Genomic DNA, 21,655 nt, shown 5'->3' with positions numbered 1-21,655 from the left:
TAATTAGCAAGCATGGTGGAAATTTCAGTTTCCGGTATCTTTCTTTTATTTGTGACAATTTCTTTCATATACTTAGCATAAGGATTCATTTTGAGCATATCAGTTAATCGCATACGCAAAAAGATAGGTCTAATCATTTCAGCAAAGCGCTCAAAATCCTCATCATCCTTTTTCTTGGATGGTTTGGGAGGAAAAGGCATGGGTTTCTGAACCCATGGTTCTCTTTCTTTACCATGTTTCCTGGCAACAAAGTCTCTCTTATCATAACCTTGATTCTTTGATTGTGGGTTATCAAGATCAACAGGAGGTTCAATTTCTACATCATTATCATTACTAGGTTGAGCATCATCATGAACATCATCATTAGCATTTTCATTAGGTTCATGTTCCTTACCAGATTGTGTTTCAGCATCAGAAATAGAGATATCGTTTGGATTCTCAGGTGGTTCAGCAATAGGTTCACTAGAAGCATGCAAAGTCCTATCATTTTTCTTTTTCTTCTTTTTAGAAGGACTAGGTGCATTAGTATCATTTCTCTGAGAATCTTGCTCAATTCTCTTAGGGTGGCCTTCAGGATACAAGGGTTCCTGAGTCATCCTACCAGTTCTAGTAGCCACTCTAACAGCATAATCATTATTCTTACTATTTAATTCATTGAGCAAATCATTTTGAGCTTTAAGTACTTGTTCTACTTGAGTGGTAACCATAGAAGCATGTTTACTAATGAGTTTAAGTTCACCCTTAACATTAGACATCTAAGCACCCAAGTGTTCAAGTGTATTGGAATTGTATTTCAATTGTCTACCAAAATAAGCATTGAAGTTTTCTTGTTTGGCAATAAAATAATCAAACTCTTCTAAGCATTGTCTAGCAGACTTGTAGTGAGGAATATCACCTTCATCAAATCTATACAGAGAATTTACCTTTACTGCCTGTGTCGAGTTATCAAGACCATGAGTTTCTTCAATAGGTGATGGATTAAGATCATATGTTTCTTCAACAGGCGGTAAATTAAGACCATGTATTTCTTCAATAGGAGGTAAATTCTTAACATCTACAGCCTTAATACCTTTTTCTTTCATAGATTTCTTTGCCTCTTGCATATCTTCAGGACTGAGAAATAGAACACCTCCCTTCTTCGGAGTTGGTTTAGGAATAGGCTCAGGAGCTGGCTCAGGAAGTGTCCAATTATTTTCATTTGTCAACATATTATTCAATAGAATTTCAGCTTCATCTGGTGTTCTTTCCCTGAAAACAAAACCAGCACAACTATCCAGGTAATCTCTGGAAGCATCGGTTAGTCAATTATAAAAGATATCAAGTATTTCATTTTTCTTAAGAGGATGATCAGGCAAAGCATTAAGTAATTGGAGAAGCCTTCCCCAAGCTTGTGGGAGACTCTCTTCTTCAATTTGCACAAAATTATATATTTCCCTCAAAGCAGCTTGTTTTTTATGAGCAGGCAAATATTTAGCAAAGAAGTAATAAATCATATCATGGGGACTATCACACAACCAGGATCAAGAGAATTAAACCATATCTTAGCATCACCCTTTAATGAGAACGGAAATATCTTAAGGATATAAAGGTAGCGAGATTTCTCATCATTAGTGAACAGGGTGGCTATATCATTTAATTTAGTAAGATGTGCCACAACAGTTTCAGATTCATAGCCATGAAAAGGATCAGATTCAACCAAAGTAATTACATCAGGATCAACAGAAAATTCATAATCCTTATCTGTAACACAGATGGGTGAAGTAGCAAAAGCAGGGTCAGGTTCCATTCTAGCATTAAGAGATTGCTGCTTCCATTTAGCTAATAACCTCTTGAGCTCGTATCTATCGTTGCAAGCTAAAATAGCTCTAGCAGCTTCTTTTTCCAGAACATAACCCTCAGGAACAATAGGCAATTCATATTTATTAGGGGGAGAGTCTTCATCATCACTTTCATCAATATTATCAGTTTCAATAATTTCATTCTCTCTAACCCTAGCAAGTTGTTCATCAAGAAATTCACCAAGAGGCACAGTAGTATCAAGCATAGTAGTAGTTTCATCATAAGTATCATGCATAGCAGAAGTGGCATCATCAATAACATGTGACATATCAGAACGAGTAGCAAAAGCAGGTTTGGGTGTCGCAAGCTTACTCAAAACAGAAGGTGAATCAAGTGCAGAGCTAGATGGCAGTTCCTTACCTCTCCTCGTAGTTGAGGGATAAAATTTTGTTTTCTCGTCTTTCAAGTTCTTCATAGTGACCAGCAGATATAAATCCCAAGTGACTCAAAGAATAGAGCTATGCTCCCCGGCAACGGCACCAGAAAATAGTCTTGATAACCAACAAGTATAGGGGATCGCAACAGTTTTCGAGGGTAGAGTATTCAACCAAAATTTATTGATTCGACACAAGGGGAGCCAAAGAATATTCTCAAGTATTAGCAATTGAGTTGTCAATTCAACCACACCTGGATAACTTAGTATCTGCAACAAAGTATTTAGTAGCAAAGTAGTATGGAAGTAACGGTAACAGAAGCAAAAGTAATATTTTTGGGTTTTCTAGTGATTGTAACAGTAGCAACGAAAAGTAAATAAGCGGAGAACAATATGTGAAAAGCTCGTAGGCATTGGATCGGTGATGGAGAATTATGCCGGATGCGGTTCATCATGTACTAGTCATAACATAGGGTGACACAGAACTAGCTCCAATTCATCAATGTACTTTAGGCATGTATTCCGAATATAGTCATACGTGCTTATGGAAAAGAACTTGCATGACATCTTTTGTCCTACCCTCCCGTTGCAGCGGGGTCCTAATGGAAACTAAGGGATATTAAGGCCTCCTTTTAATAGAGTACCGGACCAAAGCATTAACACATAGTGAATACATGAACTCCTCAAACTACGGTCATCACCGGGAGTGGTCCCGATTATTTTCACTTCGGGGTTGCCGGATCATAACACATAGTAGGTGACTATAGACTTGCAAGATAGGATCAAGAACTCACATATATTCATGAAAACATAATAGGTTCATATCTGAAATCATGGCACTCGGGCCCTAGTGACAAGCATTAAGCATAGCAAAGTCATAGCAACATCAATCTCAGAACATAGTGGATACTAGGGATCAAACCCTAACAAAACTAACTCAATTACATGATAGATATCATCCAACTCATCACCGTCCAGCAAGCCTACGATGGAATTACTCACGCACGGCGGTGAGCATCATGACATTGGTGATGGAGGATGGTTGATGATGACGACGGCGACGGATTCCCCTCTACGGAGCCCCGAACGGACTCCAGATCATTCCTCCCGAGAGGTTTTAGGGCTTGGCGGCGGCTCCGTATCGTAAAACGCGATGAATCCTTCTCTCTGATTTTTTTTCTCCCTGAAAGTGAATATATGGAGTTGGAGTTGAGGTCGGTGGAGCGTCAGGGGGCCCACGAGGTAGGGGGCGCGCCCCCACCCTCGTGGACAGGGTGTGGGCCCCCTGACATGGATTTTCTTCCAGTATTTTTAATATTTTCCAAAAATATGTTCCATAGAGTTTCAGGTCATTCCGAGAACTTTTGTTTCTGCACATAAATAACACCATGGAAAGTCTGCTGAAAACAGCGTCAGTCCGGGTTAGTTCCATTCAAATCATGCAAGTTAGAGTCCAAAACAAGGGCAAAAGTGTTTGGAAAAGTAGATACGACAGAGACGTATCAGACAACACCTCGGAGCTCAACTCCCCGGGACACTGCCAGAACCCCTAAATGTCATAAGGCACCAAGAACAATGTTCTCGTGACAAAACTATCGAAACGATTCCAAGACACCCGCGTGATCCTAAAAATTGTTTTTAGTGAAATGAGAGGAAAGTCAAGACATCTACGTCAGGAGGCCTCACCAGAGCGATGAAGGGCTGAGGAGTAAAAAGAATCCTACTCTTCGATATATATAATCCTAAGACTCAAAACATTTTTTTTCTAGACTCAACAACGTCAGCGATTCGATCAAGCAGGGGGGCTCCTAAGTCGGGGATGGCTCTGATTACGAAATTGTAACACCCATGATGCGGCAATATCTCCCACGTGTCGAGGCACGACTTGGAGGAATAACCGCATGGTGGTTTAGTCGCAAGAAGGGTCATCTTCACACAATCCCATGTAAGGAACGAGAATGGGATAAAGAGTTGGCTTACAATTGCCACTTCACACAAATAGATTAATTAAACATACATCATTCAGAGTACACACATAGTCCGACTACGGACAAATACAAATGAAAAGAAGATAACCCCAAATGCTAGATCCCCGATCGTCCCAACTGGGCACCACTATTGATCATCAGGAAACGAAACATAGTAACGACCAAGGCCCCCGTTGAACTCCCCACTTGAGTTTGGTTGCGTCACCTGCACTGGTATCATCGACACCTGCAACTGTTTTAGTAGTATCTGTGAGTCACGAGGACTCAGCAATCTCACACCCGCGAGATCAAGACTATTTAAGCTTACGGGTAGGAAAGGGGTAATGAGGTGGAGCTGCAGCAAGAACTAAGCATGTATGGTGGCTAACATACGCAAATAAGAGCGAGAAGAGAAGCAACGCAACGGTCGAGAAGCTAGAAGTGACCAAGAAGTGATCCTGAAACTACTTACGTTCATACATAACACAAGACCGTGTTCACTTCCCGGACTCCGCCGAAAAGAGACCATCACGGCTACACACGCGGTTGATCAATTTTAATTAAATCGAGTGTCAAGTTCTCTACAACCGTACATTAACAAATTCCCATCAGCCACATAACCGCGGGCACGGCTCTCGAAAGTTTATACCCTGCAGGGGTGTCCCAACTTAGCCCATCACAAGCTCTCACGGTCAACAAAGGATATTCCTTCCCCCGGGAAGACCAGATCAGACTCTGAATCCCGGTTACAAGACATTTCGACAATGGTAAGACAAGACCAGCAAGACCGCCCGATGCACCGACATCCCGATAGGAGCTGCACATATCTCGTTCTCAGGGCAACACCGGATGAACACTACGTACAGCTAAAACCAGCCCTCAAGTTTCCCCGAGGTGGCACCGCAAGTGGATCTGGTTCGGACCAACACTTAGAGAAGCACTGGCCCGGGGGGGTTAAAATAAAGATGACCCTCGAGAGCGCGACTCCCAAGGGAAAAGTACGTGGTGGTGAGGCAAATGGTAAAACCAAGGTTGGGCCTTGCTGGAGGAGTTTTATTCAAAGCGAACTGTCAAGGGGTTCCCATAACACCCAACCGCGTAAGGAACGCAAAATCAAGGAACATAACACCGGTATGACGGAAACTAGGGCGGCAAGAGTGGAACAAAACACCAGGCATAAGGCCCAGCCTTCCACCCTTTACCAAGTATATAGATGCATTAACTAAAATAAGAGATATTGTGATATCCCAACATATCCATGTTCCAACATGGAACAAACTTCAGCTTCACCTGCAACTAGCAACGCTATAAGAGGGGCTGAGCAAAAGCGGTAACATAGCGAAACAACGATTTGCTAGGAAAGGTGGGTTAGAGGATTGACATGGCAATATGGGAGGCATGATATAGCAAGTGGTAGGTAGCGCGGCATAGCAATAGAGCGAACAACTAGCAAGCAAAGATAGAAGTGATTTTGAGGGTATGGTCATCTTGCCTGAGATTCCGCTAGGAAGAAGAACGAGTCCATGAAGAAGACAAACGGACGAATTCGAACAAATCCTCACAAACGCGACGTTATCGGAACTAACCCAAAGAAGCAACACCGGAAATAAGCAAACAACATGGTAAACAACCATCACATAAACATGGCACGATGCACAATCAACTATGATGCATGTCCGGTTTAATGAGGCATGGGATGGCAAAGTGCACAAACAATACTACAAATTAAATGGAGCTCAATATGCAACGAGTTGCATATTAACGAAACACCACATCAAATATTTAGTTCTCTCTCGTTTATGTACCCAACAATATTAAATGTTGATTAACATGGCAAGAGGTGAAGCATAAGTAAACTAACTATTTAGGCAAGTTTAAATGAGGCCGGAACAACAAATAACAATTCCGGAAAATCCTCATATGCATATTTTGGAATTGGTACTGTTCTGCCCTAAATCATATTTTTAGAGTTGTTGAACATGGAAAGTAATGCCACCATGTTAAACTATGCATTTTTTCACCCCATTTACCTATAAAGTTTATTAAATTTGGAGCTACGGTTATTTAGTTATGAAATAAATCATTTTAGCATATTATTTAAGTAAAATTAAAATAGCATGGTAAACATTTTAAACATGGATGAAAGTTGGATATTATTAAACTACACAAATTTCTGAGCATTTTACATATATGAAGTTTTTACATATGATACATAGTTTGTGAGATATCATATGCATGATGTGGAGGGTTTTCTGTAAAACAACAATCTCTGGAAAAATATCTAAATTCGTTCCGTGGAAAAAAAACATGAATCGGGCCGCATCTGTTGGACCAACAATGCACAGGGGGTCTTGCGGGCGATGCTCACGTTGGGCTGGATCTGGCTGGGCTGGCGGGTGAAGAGGCCGGCTTGGGGGTCGCGGTCGCGGGACGCGGTCAACGCACGCGGGCGAGCGCTTGTCCTCCTGCTCGAAGCAGAGGATGCAGGGGGCGACGACCGTGGACGGACTTGGCGACAGGGACGGCGAGGCGAGGTGGAGCGCTGGATCTGGCGAGGGAAGGTCGGCACGGGCGCGCGGCCATGCGGGGCATGCTCCTGTGAACAAACGCAGAGAGCGACAGAGTTTAGAAAGGAGAGACAGCGAGGAGAAACCGAAAGAAAAGGCAAGGGCCAGGGGACGGCCTGATGGTTCGGTCGTCGACGACGGCGGGGCGCTGGTCTGCTCCGGCGATGGTGGGGGTCCTGGAGGTGAGGCTCGGGCGAGCATAGCGCGAGGCAGAGGCAAGAAACGGCAGGCGGCGGCGGATCCGGGTCGCGGGAAACGGCGGGGACGGATGGATCCACCTTGGATCCGACGAGGCAGGGATCCATGGCGCGAACGGGGCTCCTCTTGTTCGTCCTGAAGAAAGAGAGAGAGACCGCAAGGTTAGGGAGAGAGAATAACTAGGGGAAGAAGGAGAGGGAGGCGATGAGGAGCTGCAGAAGGGCCTGCCTTGGAGCACTGGGGCTCGGGGCGACGAGCATCAGGGAGGCAGGAGGCCTCGGGCGCCGGGCATCCACGAGCTCGGGAGCTATTCCACTGCGGGAGGACGAAGAGGACGAAGCAAGGCAGCGGTGGAGCATCTGGGCATGGGGAAGTGGCCTGGTGGCACTCCGGCGAGCTTGGTCGCAGGGAGGTCCGGGTCCGGTGAGGCAGCAGAGTCGAGGAAGGGCGCACGAGGAGTTGCTTCGGGGAAGGAGGAGCTCGGGCGATGGAATGGATCAAGGGGAAGGTGGAGACCGGTTGGGTGGATCGGGCAGAGAAGGTCGAGCCCTGCTCTGGTTGGTTGTGGCTGAAGACAAGGTGGATGCGGGATGGATCCCGATGTGGATTCGGTGGAGCGGCGGCGGCGATGAGTGGATAGGGGAGGATCCCTAGAAAATAGGGTTTGGTCTAGAAATGCATCGGCTATATATAGTAGGTGGGCTAGGGTAAGACTATATCGTCCCTCCGATCATAATCGGACGGTCGAGAATAAAATGGTTTGGGAGACCAAACAAATAATCGCATATGTTTTAGGGATGTTTGAGGATGATCTGAATCCAACGGTGACAACTGCCCGGGTCGGGTCCGGGATAGCTTTCTGACGCGCGTGAGGGGTTTGAGCACTGTGCGATGAGGCTAGGCGGTCTGACAAGAGGGAATCGAGAACTCGGTTGGTCTCAAAATGGTCAAAGAAGGCACAGGGGAACGCGAAAACTACGAACCTATGCGAGTTTTGAAAAAAAATGCCGTCAACGAGTGCCGATGCAATGCGGATGATGCGATGATGAATGCAACACACAAATAAAACACACAGCGATAACAAAATAATTGGGCGGCATCTGGAGCGGCGGTCTCGGGGCGTTACAAACTTCCTCCTCTTTCAGGCCATTGTTTCCGGGGATACAGAGGGCTGAGTAAGATGGAGAACAAAAGTTCATGGTTCCACAAGAAGTTTTGCGCAGCACACTTTGACAGATGATCAGCTATGTTGTTTTCCGCATGGGGTACGTGCTCTGTTTGCAATCCGTCAAAGCGCTCCTCCAATCTTCTCACTTCCTCAACATATGCCTCCATCAATGGACTTTGGTAATATTTGTTGACTTGTCTAACCACAAGTTGTGAATCTCCTTGAATGATCAGTTTCTTGATTCCCAATTCTGTGGCAATCCTGAGCCCGGCAAGGAGCCCTTCATACTCTGTTGTATTGTTGGTTGCCTCCTCCCGGGGAAAATGCATCTGGACAACATACTTCAAGTGCTCCCCAGTGGGAGCAGAGAGAAGCACGCCAGTCCCTGCACCTTGCAGGGAGAATGCACCATCAAAATACATGATCCATTCTTGGGGTGCTTCCTTGCCGGGGGTAACTGTTTCCAGCACTTCTTCATCAGGGGTTGGCGTCCATTCTGCAATAAACTCTGCCAGTGCCCCGTTCTGAATTTTTGATGTGCTTTCAAATCTCAGGCCAAAGCTGGATAACTCCAAAGCCCACTCCACTACTCTGCCGGTACCCTCAAGGTTTCAGAGTATCCTTTGTAACGAAAAACGAGTGATAACCGTGATCTCATGGGCTTGGAAGTAGTGGCGCAGTTTCCTTGAGGCCATGATGAGGCCTAAAATCAACTTTTGCACACCAGAGTACCTCGATCTAGCCCCCTGTAACAGGGAGCTGATGAACTATACTAGGCGCTGCACCACTTTCTTCCTTGTCGCATCCTTGGGGTTGCCTCTGCTGTCGTGCTCCACTTTGTCCTGATCCCCATTCGGTCCTGCTGGACTTTGCTCACTCTATGTTTCCTCTACTTCCCGATGTGCCACTAGGGCTGCACTAACCACTTGATTATTTGCAGCTAAGTATAGTAGCAATGGCTCTTGTGGTTTGGGAGAAACCAAAGTGGGAATAGAGGACAAATAGGTCTTCAAATCATGTAATGTTGCATCTGCTTCCGGGGTCCATTTCATGGGCCCTGCCTTCTTCAAAATTTTGAAGAACGGTATGGCGCGCTCGGTAGACTTGGGGATGAATCTTCTAAGTGCGGTAATGCACCCTGTCAGACGCCTCACATCTTTCACTGTCCTGGGCACCTGGATCTGCTCGATAGCCTTGATCTTGTTGGGGTTGACTTCGATCCCATGATGGGACACAAAGAACCCGAGTAGCTTGCCGGAGGGAACGCCAAACACACACTTCTCCGGATTTAGCTTCAAGTTGATCTTGCACAGATTAGCAAATGTCTCCTCCAAATCCTGGATGAGGGTTGATCTGTCCTTGGTCTTGACCACAATATCATTCATATAAGCCTCAATGTTTCTGTGCAACTGTGGTTCAAAACCAATCTAGACTGCTCTTGCAAAAGTGGACCCGGGACTCTTTAATCCGAAAGGCATGCGCACGAAACAGTACGTACCACATGGGGTGATGAACGAAGTATTCTCTTCGTCTTCCTTGGGCATGATGATCTGATGATATCCAGAGTATGCATCCAGAAAAGAGAGCAAGTCACAACCCGAATTGGAGTCCACAATCTGGTCGATGCGCGACAAGGGAAATGGGTCCTTCGGGCAAGCCTTGTTGAGATCTGTGAAATCTATGCAAAGCCTCCATTTTCCATTAGCCTTGCGTACGACCACCGGGTTTGCTAACCATGTCGGATGCAGTACTCCTCTGGCCAGACCAACTGCCTCAAGCTTCTTAATCTCGTCGGCAATGAACTGTTGCCTCTCCAAGGCCTGCTTTTGAACCTTCTGCTTGACGAGTCGGGCATGTGGGCAGACAACAAGGTGGTGCTCGATTACCTCCCTAGGAACACTGGGGATATCAGATGGTTGCCAGGCAAACACATCGATTGTCGCGGGAAACCACGGCCACCTATGGGACCAGAAGGCCCCTTGCTGGTTTGGCAGGGGGCGTCGCATTGCACAAAGAGCAGACGAACATGCGGCAGCATGGCAGAGATCACACAAGCATTTTTACCCAGGTTCGGGCCGCTACGAGGCATCAAACCCTACTCCCGCTTTGGCGGATTGATGGTGGAAAGGTGGTAGTGGAGCGTAGTACACTTGCCCGGCAAGGGTTGCCTCAGGACGATAGTGGCTACGCGCGTATGGGGGTGTGAGTTATCCAACCTTCTAACCCTTTCTATCGTTGCCATGGGCCTCCTTTTATAGATCAAGGGGTTACCACAATGGCAAAGCAGTCATTATGCACTGATAAGATAGCAAACAGTGCTATCATACCTAACTCTATGGGCTGATAGGGCGTGTTAAATGCACCGCTCAACGTCACATCGTTGGTTGCCCGGCAAGGCTTGCCGGGCTATCTTGCCAGCTCCACACCTGCTCGCTTGACACGTCCAAGATGGGTGTCATCTGTAGGTATTTCCTATAGGGAGAGGCTGCCACATGGCGAATGGCTGCCACTTAATCACTTCGCGTCTTGACACCGCACTGATTGACGACGTGGGTCGTGCCGGGGTAGTTGGCGAGGTGGTTTTGCCTCCGTGAGTCCCGGCAGGGCGTATTAAATGCACCACTCAATGTCACATCGTTGGTTGCCCGGCAAGGCTTGCCGGGCTATCTTGCCAGCTCCACGCCTGCTCGCTTGACACGTCCAGGACGGGTGTCATCTGTAGGTATTTCCTATAGGGAGAGGTTGCCATGTGGCGAATGGCTGCCACTTAATCACTTCGCTTCTTGACACCGCACTGATTGACGACGTGGGTCGTGGTGGGGTAGTTGGTGAGGTGGTTTTGCCTCCGTGTGTCCCAGCAGGCCCTGTCGGGACGTCTTGGATGTCTTCTTCCGGTGGTGGCCTCGCCCCTTGCCGAGCTCGCCTGCACGGCAAAGGAGGCCCTTCTCTTGATGGTTTCTTGCTTCTCTGGTTTGATCTTGGTCCCTTTGATCTTCACGTTGGTCCTTTGAACATCTTGGCTCCTTGTATTCTGACTTGACCTTGACTTGTCCGTGCATGAGTCAGGGAAAAAATGCATACCCCTGTACATTTTCCCCGACATAAGCCCCCGGGCCTGAGCCACACGTGTCGCGTGACACGTTGGGTTAGGCCCCAAAACCATGTGCGGACAGGTGGCAGGAGAGGGTTGTGCGTGCCGGTTTGCTGCGACAACTAGTCAATCCAACATCCACTTTGCTCAATTACTGTGCGTCGTGGGGTCGTGGGTGTTGGGTAACGTAGTAATTTCAAAAAAAATCCTACGCACACGCAAGATCATGGTGATGCATAGCAACGAGAGGGGAGAGTGTTGTCCACGTACCCTCGTAGACCGACAGCGGAAGCGTTATAACAACGCGGTTGATGTAGTCGTACGTCTTCACGATCCGACCGATCAAGTACCGAACGCACGGCACCTCCGAGTTCAGCACACGTTCAGCTCGATGACGTCCCAGGAACTCCGATCCAGCCGAGTGTTGAGGGAGAGTTTCGTCAGCACGACGGCGTGGTGACGATGATGATGTTCTACCGACGCAGGGCTTCGCCTAAGCTCCGCAACAATATTATAGAGGTGTAGTATGGTGGAGGGGGGCACCGCACGCGGCTAAAATATCATATATCAATTGTGTGTCCATGGGGTGCCCCCCTGCCCCCGTATATAAAGGAGCAAGGGGGAGAGGGCCGGCCAAGGGGAGGTGGCGCGCCCAAGGGGGGAGTCCTACTCCCACCGGGAGTAGGACTCCTCCTTTCCTTGTGGGAGTAAGAGAAGGGAAGGGGGAAGGAGAAAGAAGGAAGGGGGCGCCCCCTCCCTAGTCCAATTCGGACTAGCCCATGGGGAGGGGTGCGTCCACCCTTTGGGGTCTTTCTCTCCTTTCCCGTATGGCCCATTAAGGCCCAATACGAATTCCCGTAACTCTCCGGTACTCCGAAAAATACCCGAATCACTCGGAACCTTTCCGAAGTCCGAATATAGTCGTCCAATATATCGATCTTTATGTCTCGGCCATTTCGAGACTCCTCGTCATGTCCCCGATCTCATCCGGGACTCCGAACTCCTTCGGCACATCAACATACATAAACTCATAATAAAATTGTCATCGTAACGTTAAGCGTGCGGACCCTATGGGTTCGAGAACTATGTAGACATGACCGAGACACCTCTCCGGTCAATAACCAATAGCGGGACCTGGATGCCCATATTGGCTCCCACATACTCTACGAAGATCTTTATCGGTCAGACCGCATAACAACATACGTTGTTCCCTTTGTCATCGGTATGTTACTTGCCCGAGATTCGATCGTCGGTATCTCGATACGTAGTTCAATCTCGTTACTGGCAAGTCTCTTTACTCGTTCCGTAATACATCATCCCGCAACTAACTCATTAGTCACAATGCTTGCAAGGCTTATAGTGATGTGCATTACCGAGTGGGCCCAGAGATACCTCTCCGACAATCGGAGTGACAAATCCTAATCTCGAAATACGCCAACCCAACAAGTACCTTTGGAGACACCTGTAGAGCACCTTTATAATCACCCATTTACGTTATGACGTTTGGTAGCACACAAAGTGTTCCTCCGGTAAATGGGAGTTGCATAATCTCATAGTCATAGGAACATGTATAAGTCATGAAGAAAGCAATAGCAACATACTAAACGATCGGGTGCTAAGCTAACGGAATGGGTCAAGTCAATCACGTCATTCTCCTAATGAGGTGATCCCGTTAATCAAATGACAACTCATGTCTATGGCTAGGAAACATAACCATCTTTGATTAACGAGCTAGTCAAGTAGAGGCATACTAGTGACACTCTGTTTGTCTATGTATTCACACATGTATTATGTTTCCGGTTAATACAATTCTAGCATGAATAATAAACATTTATCATGATATAAGGAAATAAATAATACTTTATTATTGCCTCTAGGGCATATTTCCTTCAGTCTCTCACTTGCACTAGAGTCAATAATCTAGTTCACATCGCCATGTGATTTAACATCAATAATTCACATCACCATGTGATTAACACCCATAGTTCACATCTCTATGTGACCAACACTCAAAGGATTTACTAGAGTCAATAATCTAGTTCACATCGCTATGTGATTAACACCCAAAGAGTACTAAGGTGTGATCATGTTTAGATTGTGAGATAATTTTAGTCAACGGGTCTGTCACATTCAGATCCGTAAGTATTTTGCAAATTTCTATGTCTACAATGCTCTGCATGGAGCTACTCTAGCTAATTGCTCCCACTTTCAATATGTATCTAGACCAAGACTTAGAGTCATCTAGTTTTAGTGTCAAAACTTGCATCGACGTAACCCTTTACGACGAACCTTTTTTCACTTCCATAATCGAGAAACATATCCTTATTCCACTAAGGATAATTTTGACCGCTGTCTAGTGATCTACTCCTAGATCACTATTGTACTCCCTTGCCAAAAACAGTGTAGGGTATACAATAGATCTGGTACACAGCATGGCATACTTTATAGAACCTATGGCCAAGGCATAGGGAATGACTTTCATTCTCTTTCTATCTTTTGCCGTGGTCGGGCTTTGAGTATTTACTCAATTTCACACCTTGTAACACAGGCAAGAACTCTTTCTTTGACTGTTCTATTTTGAACTACTTCAAAATCTTGTTAAGGTATGTACTCATTGAAAAACTTATCAAGCGTCTTCATCTATCTCTATAGATCTTGATGCTCAATATGTAAGCAGCTTCACCGAGGTCTTTCTTTGAAAAACTCCTTTCAAACACTCCTTTATGCTTTGCAGAATAATTCTACATTATTTCCGATCAACAATATGTCATTCACATATACTTATCAGAAATGCTGTAGTGCTCCCACTCACTTTCTTGTAAATACAGGCTTCGCCGCAAGTGTGTATAACACTATATCCTTTGATCAACTTATCAAAGTGTATATTCCAACTCCGAGATGCTTGCACCAGTCCATAGATGGATCGCTGGAGCTTGCATATTTTGTTAGCACCTTTAGGATTGACAAAACCTTCTGGTTGCATCATATACAACTCTTCTTTAATAAATCCATTAAGGAATGCAGTTTTGTTTATCCATTTGCCAGATTTCATAAAATGCCGCAATTGCTAACATGATTCGGACAGACTTAAGCATAGATACGAGTGAGAAACTCTCATCGTAGTCAACATCTTGAACTTGTCGAAAACCTTTTTGCGACAATTCTAGCTTCGTAGATAGTGACAGTACTATCAGCGTCCGTCTTCCTCTTGAAGATCCATTTAATCTCAATGGCTCGCCGATCATTGGGCAAGTCAATCAAAGTCCATACTTTGTTCTCATATATGGATCTTATCTCAGATTTCATGGCCTCAAGCCATTTCGCGGAATCTGGGCTCACCATCGCTTCTTCATAGTTCGTAGGTTCGTCATGGTCTAGTAACATAACCTCCAGAACAGGATTACCGTACCACTCTGGTGCGGATCTTACTCTGGTTTACCAACGAGGTTTGGTAGTAACTTGATCTGAAGTTACATGATCATCATCATTAACTTCCTCACTAATTGGTGTAGGAGTCACAGGAACAGATTTCTGTGATGAACTACTTTCCAATAAGGGAGCAGGTACAATTACCTCATCAAGTTCTACTTTCCTCCCACTCACTTCTTTCGAGAGAAACTCCTTCTCTAGAAAGGATCCATTTTTAGCAACGAATGTCTTGCCTTCGGATCTGTGATAGAAGGTGTACCCAACTGTCTCCTTTGGGTATCCTATGAAGACACATTTCTCCGATTTGGGTTTGAGCTTAAGAAACGACAACTTTGGTTTCTTGCTAAACCTCGGTTCATAAGGCGTCGTCTCAACGGATTTTGATGGTGCCCTATTTAACGTGAATGCAGCTGTCTCTAATGCATAACCCCAAAACGATAGTGGTAGATCGGTAAGATACATCATATATCGCACCATAACTAATAAAGTACGATTACGACGTTCAGACACACCATTACACCGTGGTGTTCCAGGTGGCGTGAGTAGTGAAACTATTTCACATTGTTTTTACTGAAGGCCAAACTCGTAACTAAAATACTCTTCTCCATGATCAAATCGTAGAAACTTTATTTTCTTGTTACGATGATTTTCGCTTCACTCTGAAATTATATGAACTTTTCAAATGTTTCAGACTTCTGTTTTATTAAGTAGATATACCCATATCTGCTCAAATCATCTATGAAGGTCAGAAAATAATGATACCTGCTACGAGCCTCAATATTCATCGGACCACATACATCTGTATGTATGATTTCCAACAAATCTATTGCTCTCTCCATAGTTCCGGAGAACGGTGTTTTAGTCATCTTGCCCATGAGGCACGGTTCGCAAGCATCAAGTGATTCATAATCAAGTGATTCCAAAATCCCATCAGTATGGAGTTTCTTCATGCGCTTTACACCAATATGACCTAAACGGCAGTGCCACAAATAGTTTGCACTATCATTATTAACTTTGCATCTTTTGGCTTCAATATTATGATTATATGTATCACTACGATCGAGATCCAACAAACCATTTTCGTTGGTGTGTATGACCATAGAAGGTTTTTATTCATGTAAACAGAACAACAATTGTTCTCTAACTTAAATGAATAACCGTATTGCAATAAACATGATCAAATCATATTCATGCTCAACGCAAACACCAAATAACACTTATTTAGTTTCAACACTAATCCCGAAAGTACAGGGAGTGTGCGATGATGATCATATCAATCTTGGAACTACTTCCAACACACATCATCACCTCGCCTTTTTACTAGTCTCTGTTTATTTTGCAACTCCCGTTTCGAGTTACTACTTTAGCAAATGAACCAATACCAAATACCGAGGGGTTGCTATAAACACTAGTAAAGTACACATCAATAACATGTATATCCAATATACCTTTGTTCACTTTGCCATCCTTCTTATCCACCAAATAGTTGGGGTAGTTCCGCTTCCAGTGACCAGTCCCTTTGCAGTAGAAGCACTTAGTCTCAGGCTTAGGACCAGACTTAGGCTTCTTCACTTGAGCAGCAACTTGCTTGCCGTTCTTCTTGAAGTTCCCCTTCTTTCCTTTGCCCTTTTCTTGAAACTAGTGATCTCGTCAACCATCAACACTTGATGTTTTTCTTGATTTCTACCTTCGTTGATTTCAGCATCATGAAGAGCTCGGGAATTACTTTCGTCATCCCTTGCATACTATAGTTCATCACGAAGTTCTACTAACTTGGTGATGGTGACTAGAGAATTCTGTCAATCACTATTTTATCTGGAAGATTAACTCCCACTTGATTCAAGCGATTGTAGTACCCAGACAATCTGAGCACATGCTCACTAGTTGAGCGATTCTCCTCCATATTTTAGCTATAGAACTTGTTGGAGACTTCATATCTCTCAACTCGGGTATTTGCTTGAAATATTAACTTCAACTCCTGGAACATCTTATATGGTCCATGACGTTCAAAACGTCTTTGAAGTCCCGATTCTAAGCCGTTAAGCATGGTGCACTAAACTATCAAGTAGTCATCATATTGAGCTAGCCAAACGTTCATAACGTCTGCATCTGCTCCTACAATAGGTCTGTCACCTAGCGGTGCATCAAGGACATAATTTTTCTGTGCAGCAATGAGGATAATCCTCAGATCACGGATCCAATCCGCATCTTTGCTACTAACATCTTTCAACATAATTTTTCTCTAGGAACATATCAAAAATAAACACAGGGAAGCAACAACGCGAGCTATTGATCTACAACATAATTTGCAAAATACTATCAGGACTAAGTTCATGATAAATTTAAGTTCAATTAATCATATTACTTAAGAACTCCCACTTAGATAGACATCCCTCTCATCATCTAAGTGATTACGTGATCTAAATCAACTAAACCATGTCCGATCATCACGTGAGATGGAGTAGTTTCAATGGTGAACATCACTATGTTGATCATATCTACTATATGATTCACGCTCGACCTTTCGGTCTCCGTGTTCCGAGGCCATATCTGCATATGCTAGGCTCGTCAAGTTTAACCTGAGTATTCCGCGTGTGCAACTGTTTTGCACCCGTTGTATTTGAACGTAGAGCCTATCACACCCCATCATCACGTGGTGTCTCAGCACGAAGAACTTTCGCAACGGTGCATACTCAGGGAGAACACTTTTATCTTGAAATTTTAGTGAGAGATCATCTTATAATGCTACCGTCAATCAAAGCAAGATAAGATGCATAAAGGATTAACATCACATGCAATCAATATAAGTGATATGATATGGCCATCATCATCTTGTGCTTGTGATCTCCATCTCCGAAGCATCGTGCTCGTGATCTCCATCTCCGAAGCACCGTCATGATCACCATCGTCACCGGCGCGACACCTTGATCTCCATCGTAGTACCGTTGTCGTCTCGCCAACTAATTGCTTTTACAACTATCGCTACCGCTTAGTGATAAAGTAAAACTATTACATGGCGATTGCATCTCATACAATAAAGCGACAACCATATGGCTCCTGCCAGTTGCCGATAACTCGGTTACAAAACATGATCATCTCATACAATAAAATATGGCATCATGTCTTGACCATATCACATCACAACATGCCCTGCAAAAACAAGTTAGACGACCTCTACTTTGTTGTTGCATGTTTTACGTGGCTGCTACGGGCTTTAGCAAGAACCGTTCTTACCTACGCATCAAAACCACAATGATAGTTTGTCAAGTTGGTGCTGTTTTAACCTTCGCAAGGACCGGGCGTAGCCACACTCGGTTCAACTAAAGTGAGAGAGACAGACACCCGCCAGTCACCTTTAAGCAACGAGTGCTCCCAACGGTGAAACCAGTCTCGCGTAAGCGTACGCGTAATGTCGGTCCGGGCCGCTTCATCTCACAATACCGCTGAACCAAAGTATGACATGCTGGTAAGCAGTATGTCTTATATCGCCCACAACTCACTTGTGTTCTACTCGTGCATAGCATCAACGCATAAAACCAGGCTCTGATACCATTGTTGGGGAACGTTGTAATTTGAAAAAAATTCCTACGCACACGCAAGATCATGGTGATGCATAGCAACGAGAGGGGAGAGTGTTGTCCACGTACCCTCGTAGACCGACAGCGGAAGCGTTATAACAACGCGGTTGATGTAGTCGTACGTCTTCACGATCCGACCGATCAAGTACCGAACGCACGGCACCTCCGAGTTCAGCACACGTTCAGCTCGATGACGTCCCTCGAACTCCGATCCAGCCGAGTGTTGAGGGAGAGTTTCGTCAGCACGACGGCGTGGTGACGATGATGATGTTCTACCGACGCAGGGCTTCGCCTAAGCTCCGCAACGATATTATCGAGGTGTAGTATGGTGGAGGGGGGCACCGCACACGGCTAAAATATCATATATCAATTGTGTGTCCATGGGGTGCCCCCCTGCCCCCGTATATAAAGGAGCAAGGGGGAGAGGGCCGGCCAAGGGGAGGTGGCGCGCCCAGGGGGGTAGTCCTACTCCCACCGGGAGTAGGACTCCTCCTTTCCTTGTGGGAGTAAGAGAAGGGAAGGGGGAAGGAGAAAGAAGGAAGGGGGCACCCCCCCTCCCTTGTCCAATTCGGACTAGCCCATGGGGAGGGGTGCGGCCACCCTTTGGGGTCTTTCTCTCCTTTCCCGTATGGCCCATTAAGGCCCAATACGAATTCCCGTAACTCTCCGGTACTCCGAAAAATACCCGAATCACTCGGAACCTTTCCGAAGTCCGAATATAGTCGTCCAATATATCGATCTTTACGTCTCGGCCATTTCGAGACTCCTCGTCATGACCCCGATCTCATCCAGGACTCTGAACTCCTTCGGTACATCAACATACATAAACTCATAATAAAACTTTCATCGTAACGTTAAGCGTGCGGACCCTACGGGTTCGAGAACTATGTAGACATGACCGAGACACCTCTCCGGTCAATAACCAATAGCGGGACCTAGATGCCCATATTGGCTCCCACATACTCTACGAAGATCTTTATCGGTCAGACCGCATAACAACATACGTTGTTCCCTTTGTCATCGGTATGTTACTTGCCCGAGATTCGATCGTCGGTATCTCGATACCTTGTTCAATCTCGTTACCGGCAAGTCTCTTTACTCGTTCCGTAATACATCATCCCGCAACTAACTCATTAGTCACAATGCTTGCAAGGCTTATAGTGATGTGCATTACCGAGTGGGCCCAGAGATACCTCTCCGACAATCGGAGTGACAAATCCTAATCTCGAAATACGCCAACCCAACAAGTACCTTTGGAGACACCTGTAGAGCACCTTTATAATCACCCATTTACGTTGTGACGTTTGGTAGCACACAAAGTGTTCCTCCGGTAAACGGAAGTTGCATAATCTCATAGTCATAGGAACATGTATAAGTCATGAAGAAAGCAATAGCAACATACTAAAGGATCGGGTGCTAAGCTAACGGAATGGGTCAAGTCAATCACGTCATTCTCCTAATGAGGTGATCCCATTAATCAAATGACAACTCATGTCTATGGCTAGGAAACATAACCATCTTTGATTAACGAGCTAGTCAAGTAGAGGCATACTAGTGACACTCTGTTTGTCTATGTATTCACACATTTATTATGTTTCCGGTTAATACAATTCTAGCATGAATAATAAACATTTATCATGATATAAGGAAATAAATAATACTTTATTATTGCCTCTAGGGCATATTTCCTTCAGTGCGGCCATTGCAGTTCAGGTAAAATGGCAACTTTCTGAAGCGTCGTGCTCCTGTCCCGCATCCCCACCCTTAATAGCAGGGAAAAGCGGAGCGGCACGGTTTACCTGTCTCTTTCCCCGCTCCCCCATCTTCTTCCTCGGCAAGCCAAGTGACAGTTCCTTCCCCCATTCACCGTCGTCCCTCCCACCAAACCCCTTTTTCTTCTGTATCGCCGCCGCGGGCATGGGGAAGAAACCCGTGGAGAAAGGAAGGCCGACGGCCGCGATGAAGGAGGTCGCTGCCGAGGGAAGCAAGAGGGCGGCGGAGCTGAACAAGAAGCGGAGGGAGGATTTTGTCTTCATCCCATCGAACTTGAGCGGCCCGGTCCTTCAGGCGAGGTATGGGTATCTGTGGGGGAGACCTGTCGAAAAGGGGCACGGAGCGCCCGCAGTTTTCGCGGCGGGGAAGGAAGACCCTCCGTATTCATATCGATTCTTCTATGCTTATTTTATCTGCGGCCGCTGCTCCCCTTTCTCCGAGTTCTTTGAGGCAATCATGAATATCTATGGATTCTACCTCCTCGACTTCACGCCAGATGCAATGGCGACCATGGCCATTTTTGCACATTTGTGCAAGAATTTTGTTGGAGTCAGACCCAATGTGGATCTGTTCCGGCATTACTTCGTTCCGCGGGTGGAGAACAAGGGCCACCGCTCCGGAGTTGTTGAGGATATAACCCTTAGAGTCACCCGCCAGGGGGGGCGGGTTACTCATAATGGTCAACACGCGAAGCCCAGTACCGAGCTCGAAGACGGCGGGTCAATGATGGGCCTAAGACCCGAAGATGGCTTAAGGCCCGTAGTGATAAACCGCCGTATGGCAAGACTTGTAGTGTAAGGCAAGAATAGTTGAGAGTCCGAGCCGGACACTCTTATGAGCCGGCCGGGACTCTGAGAGCCGCTGGGCGTCAACCTCTCTATATAAAGGGACGACCCGGCGGTGATTTAGGGACGGGTAAGATTTCGTCGAGAGCCAGGCATAGCAATTAAGCTCCCTGGTCATCGAAACCCTAATCAATACCACCTCAACTGGATGTAGGCTTTTACCTTCACCGTAAGGGGCCGAACCAGTATAACCCTCGTGTTCCTTGTCCCGTTTAACCCCTTTAAGCTTCCTAGCTGCGATGGCTCCACGACTAAGTCCTTGCATGAGGACATCTGCCGTGACAATTCCACGACAGTTGGCGCCCACCGTGGGGCCAGCGCACGGTGGATTTGAGTTCTTGAAGGGCAGCTTCGAAGGGCTCAAGGGATACGCTGTGGGCCGGATGACCAAGAGTCGTCGCGGCAAGCTCTACATCAACGATGCAAACTGGGGCCCCGACGCCGGCTCAATTGAGTACGGGTACCGGGTCCCCTTCGGTGGAGTTCATGTCTTCATTGGCAAGATTGGTGAGCCGGGCCCTGAGCCGGATCTCTGCGCCGATCTCATCGAGACGGCTCAGCGTGCACGACCCGCCCGGGCCCTATCTGCCTTAAAGCATGCTTTTTTGGGATGTGTTCATGGAGGACTCTCTGATGGATCTGGATCTGGTGATGAGACGGCCGCCGGATCTGACGGCGAGTCGTCTACGGACGAGTCAAACTCGTTGTATCAACTTCAAGATGGCAGGCTCAGGGGTTGTTCCGATGGCGACAGCATTCCGGACCCCTTCGAACCGCCGAGCCGGGTTGGAATCTTCATGGCCGGCGCGCAACCTGTTCAAAACCCC

At 46.1% G+C, this 21,655-nt stretch overlaps 1 non-coding gene across 1 annotated transcript; it reads right to left on the bottom strand.

The window, feature by feature from the left end:
* Positions 1 to 3,112: 3,112 nt before the first annotated feature.
* On the bottom strand, positions 3,113 to 7,581 carry LOC123493528 (uncharacterized). Its single transcript, XR_012182794.1, has 3 exons — positions 7,173 to 7,581; positions 6,548 to 7,079; positions 3,113 to 5,760 (listed from the first exon to the last, which is right to left on the bottom strand). It is a non-coding gene; the product is annotated as an uncharacterized protein (transcript).
* Positions 7,582 to 21,655: the final 14,074 nt, after the last annotated feature.

The sequence above is a fragment of the Aegilops tauschii genome, chromosome 4, assembly GCF_002575655.3.
Source record: "Aegilops tauschii subsp. strangulata cultivar AL8/78 chromosome 4, Aet v6.0, whole genome shotgun sequence".
In the NCBI taxonomy this organism is placed as follows: Eukaryota; Viridiplantae; Streptophyta; class Magnoliopsida; order Poales; family Poaceae; genus Aegilops; species Aegilops tauschii.
Note: the sequence above shows the minus strand (reverse complement) of the source record. Positions and strands in the feature narration are given on the sequence as shown.